Raw genomic sequence first — 5,143 nt, 5'->3', positions numbered from 1 at the left:
ATACTGTACAAGGATCTGGAGATGAAAAGAAAATAAATACAACAGTCTTCATGCCATGAAGTGGTCTCATTCTCCCATTATAGCCCCTAAATTATTAATATAATTCATATTTTTAATTAGATGGGAAATATAATGTATCTGTTTATATCAGTCTGTTCCAAACCTTCAGAATCTCAATATTTCTTCTAAAACAAAATTTAGTAAAACTTCTAACATAAATTTAACCTAAATTATATATAAACTGTAATTAATTGAGCAGTAAAAATATTTTATTTAAGAGCAGAAGCTTTAGCCTCGTTGCCTCTTATTAATTAATCAAAATTTTCCATACCTTAGCTATGTGAACTTGGACATATTGCTTAATTTTTCTGTGCTTTGTTGTTCTCATCTGTATGGTATGATCTACAATGTACCTAGAACTCTATGCTTGCTGTAGGCCAGCTGTAGTTATATGAGTTTAAAACCTGTAAAATACCTAAAACCATTCTGATAAAATAAGAAGCACTAAATATGTGTATGTGTGTGCTGGCATTGCTTCTATCCCTGGTGTTATTGCTGATGTTGGTGCCATTATTGTCTTATTCCTCACAGGTAAAAGGTTGACTCCTGTCCTTACAAACAACAGGAATGTTATGTCACAGTTCAATAGCACATCAACAATTGCAAGTGTTGATTTCTTAGCTACATCTGTTCTGAGAGTCTTTTAATATTTTATGTCTATCACCAAGTAATATCTTGATTTGGGGGCACACTTAGTTCTTTTTGACAGTCATAACATCTTGTGAGGCATAGAGTTCTGAGGTATTTGTCAGCTGAGAGTTATGCAAATATTACATATGCTCACTGGTCAATTAGACTCAACTCTTTTGGAAGTGCAATATGAATGATATTGCACATCAGATCACCATATTTTTTCAAGTAGCAAAGCATAGGTATTCTGTCAGCTTTATGGCAAGAACTATGGAAGTGATATGCATTCTTTGGGAGAGATATGCTACAATTACTTACATTCCTCACACCTAAAATTCTTAGGACATCTCTAGAGGAAAAAAGTGAAATTTTTTAACTGTTATGCTTTCTACTCTTCACATTATAATATCTTCACATTTCTGTAAATCTTGATTTAAACTAAGGACATCATTAATCTTTAATGTATAAACCCAGGAATACAATTAAAGTCAAATAGAATAATGAGTGGTATTAACGGAACACAAAGGAGCATGGCCAAGAATGCATTTAACCACTCCATGTGCTGCATAATTACATACACCCATGATTTCCACTGATCCAGAGTTTTTAACTCTTTAATGGAACCAAGTGTTGGAAAATCTTATCTGCAACAGGACAAATACAAACATTTTAGTTTTGTGGGTCAGATGGTCTCTGTCATAACTACTCTGCCAGTATAACATAAAAATGACCACAGAAAATATGTAAATGAATAAATATGGCTCTGTTCTTAAAAAAAACCTTTATTTATGGCCACTGAAATTTTATTTTCATGAAATTTTCATATTGGTTTTCTCTTAAATTTTCCCATAAATTAAAAATATATATAAAACCATGTCTTTCCTTATACTCCACACAAAGTAGCATAATGTATGTAGCAAAAAGGGAATTGTTTACTGACTCCTAGTGTTTGGGAATTAGAATATTTTCCATTTAATAAATTACAATGATACTACAATTATGACCTAGAAGAGTAATTGCTAATAATATGTCTTAAGGCATGCATTATAGCATCCATTTTATTTTTATAACTTATCTATTTAGGATTCTCACTTTGACAACTACAGATTATACTTTCACATTTGCTATTTAGTATTTTGATAGTGTTGATGTCTGTTTCCCAACAGATGAAACATGGGGATGGATTATATCAGTAATATTCAACTCCTTAAATATCCAAATCATCTCTGGAGAAGCTGTCTCAACACTCAGACAAGTGCATTCAACAGATGATTACAGCTTACACCCAAACTAGGAAATTGCTGGCTTTCTGAGATCCAGAAGTTTGTGCCTCATAAATTTGAAGATTTTTAGAAGATATTTTTCATATTCCCATTGAAAGGATTATCAGGAAGAATGCAGTATATTTAAGTAATAGTATATTTAAGTATTTATTAGAACCTTTCACAGAAACTTCAGAGCTATTAAACTCTTCCTGATAGCAAAGTAATGAAAAAATGTTTTATTTTTGTCAAATTACCAATGAGAAATGACATAATTGAAAGCCAAAATAAGTAAAGCAAAGAAAGAAATCATATTCCTTTTCCACCCAATTGCTAGACCGTAGAACATTCTAGAAAAAAAAAAAGTTTGAAGATCTCTACTTTTCTTACTGTTTTTTCCTAGTCCAATTTCTCTACTCATGATACTTTAGAGTTAAGCAATTGCGGCATCATTACCCTCCAATTTTAATCAATGAAAAAATAGTTCATACAAATGTGCAAAATAAGCATCTTGAATTTCACACTATAGTTCTTTCACTTCTAATATTTTATATTTTCCAGTCACTATCTTGTCTATGTCAATTTGCTTGATTCCATTTTCAATTGTTAGCTTCTCCAAACCCATCACCAGGAAAATCAGATGTTTAAACAAAACTTAGTATTGTAGGCAACAGGCAATTTTCAGTAAAGGCAACATGCAATCCTTGTGAGAGCAGAAATAACGTCATAACATTTGGAAGTTTGAGAAGAGGATTTTTAGAGTGTTATGTTCTGGGTTAAGTGATGGGGGTGTCAAAGCTGGAAAGCATAGCAATAGGGTCTAGCTATGAGTTAATAGCTTTGAACTGGTGAGAAGAGTGAAGAGTGGGTCTTGAAGAGAGTTTTGCTAAGCCGGTTGTCAGTCTTGATTAGCTGCTACAGTTGCCTCACAGTATTGCCTTCAAAAGTTAAGTATGTAGTGGAACAAGTAATTGTTATTTTTGCTTCCTTTTAGCAATTTTTGACCTGGGGACATATAAATATGCTCAACAGCTATACTTCTTAGCACCAAAGTAAAAAATAAAAATGGCTGTACCTAAGATGGTTAAACACAATGTAAGAAAATTATGTTAGGTTTATAGCAATGCTCAATGAACCTTTTGATTATGCATTAGCCCAAGCTAGAAGATAGTTAATTATCTTATATGAAAATGATTTATAAAGACCAGCATCACTCCTCAGTGAGTTGAGGTCAATGAATTAAGATGCCTATTTCTTAACCCCATATCCTCTGAATATGCTAGGTTACATGAAAGATATAAATTTAAGATTATAGATGGATTTAAAGATGGTAATGACCTGAATTCAAGAAGATAATACTGGATTATTCAGGTCAGTGTAATATAATCAGAAGTGTCTAAAATAGAAGTGAGACAGAGCTTCTAAAATGATAATGTGAAGACTTCCGTGGCCCACTCCCAAGTAGAATTAGTGAAAATTATGTTTTAAAAAAACTATAACCTCTGGAAATAACCAGAGGGCATACAGCAAATGAAAAAATACAATGATCTACAAGTAGTCATGTAAAAAGAAAGAGTTTGCAATATTAGAACTAAGACCATGCCCTCCATTGCCCCTCCCAGTTCTGAAATATGGAAAGCTTTAAAAATAGAACTGATGTTGGGCTGGGCATGAGGCTCAGTGATAGAGTGATTGTTTACCATATATACAGTGCTGGGTTCAATCCCCAGTATGGTAAACAGAGCGAACAAAAATAGAACTAAGATTTCCCTGAAGAAGAAGAAATTCTATGTATGAGCTGTAAATTCTGCCTGCATCTGAGAGTTTCTACAAGTCTTACTGAGTGGGCTTCTATAGATTTTGACTTTTCCTAGGCAATCCTCACAAGCATATAAACCAATTCCTTATGGTGCCTCTAAATGTTCATCTCCTACCAGTTTTGGTTTTTTATCAACCCTAATTGATACAGTCATATGTGGTATGTTCAGTGGTAGCCATGCCTATGACTTTTTGTGTCAAATATGTTGGATGATTATTTGTTAGAACTTTTGATGCATAACCAGTTACATAACATTTATATCAATGATTAAGCAATAAAACTTTAGATCTATCATCCTGTGACCAGACATTGACCGAGGCAATCATTAAGAGAAAGACTGTGGTAAGGGTTTATATTTAATTTCTAAAACAGGGTACAAAAACATCCAAACAGAAGCAAAAGAACAAATATGCTTCTTTATCGAAATTTTCAAATAAATAGATTTAACTAAATTAATTTAACCAGGTATTTATCAAATTACTTAATTTCATTGCTTTGTTTCTTTGCTCTTTTTGTTATATTAAAGTAGCCTAAGAGATTTGAGTATATAATCAATGCAATATTCTAAAACAGCAAATGCTCTAATCTCAATGGCCATTGATGTATCTACAACACCCAAATTTTGAACCAAGACCTTTTCAGTTTCATGAAAAAGAGTACTAAAGGCCATAATGATATTAGTTCTTCTATAATGTGAACACCAGCATTCAAAACTTTTCTCATTTTGGGGAATCTTTTAAACCATGAAGTAAAAGGTAAAAGCCAAACTACACTTCAGTAATTAAAATTTTCAACATCAGTTTTCATAGCACCCTTGTTTAGGGGCCATGCTAATCTTCTCTGTATCATTCCAGTTTTAGCATATGGGCTGCCAAAGCTGCTAACAGCTTGAGTGATAGATAGATGGGTTCTCTCGGATCATGATTGCAATGGCTTCTGAGTACCTGGATGGCTGAACGCAAGGAAACATTTACGTTTTCACCTTGAATTACTCACAGTACCATAGGGTTCTCTTTCAAAATGAAAGCTTTACAATTTTGCACCCTGAGTCTGTGTAGGGTAGGGTATTTCCGATTCCTGAGATAATTTCAAACATCTTTTCTATTGTCCTGATGCAAAGTATTTGACTAATGGTAATCATTTTAGCAGCCATACTTTCCAGGGTCCCAACTTTGCAGGTGGTTCATTTCCATGGAAACTGCAACCTTTTCACGTCTTTTTGGTCTAATTGGAAATTTTATCCTCCAGATTATTTAGTCTGCCATTCTTAATCTCAGTCTCAGATAAAGTCTCAGATATGGGTAAGATATAGACAAGATCTGCCAGAGTAAAACACCCATGGCTTCCAGTCCAACTGCCAATGGAGTCCTTG

General features: G+C 33.4%; 1 pseudogene; it reads right to left on the bottom strand.

Moving 5' to 3' along the window:
* Positions 1-4,553: 4,553 nt before the first annotated feature.
* LOC147830367 (U6 spliceosomal RNA) lies at positions 4,554-4,651 on the bottom strand (annotated as a pseudogene).
* Between the last annotated feature and the right edge of the window lie 492 nt (positions 4,652-5,143).

Source organism: Heterocephalus glaber, unplaced genomic scaffold (genome assembly GCF_053883595.1).
Source record: "Heterocephalus glaber isolate CG9 unplaced genomic scaffold, H.glaber_assembly_v1.0 deba00000122, whole genome shotgun sequence".
Classification (NCBI taxonomy): domain Eukaryota; kingdom Metazoa; phylum Chordata; class Mammalia; order Rodentia; family Bathyergidae; genus Heterocephalus; species Heterocephalus glaber.
This window is presented reverse-complemented; position numbering and strand designations above follow the sequence as displayed.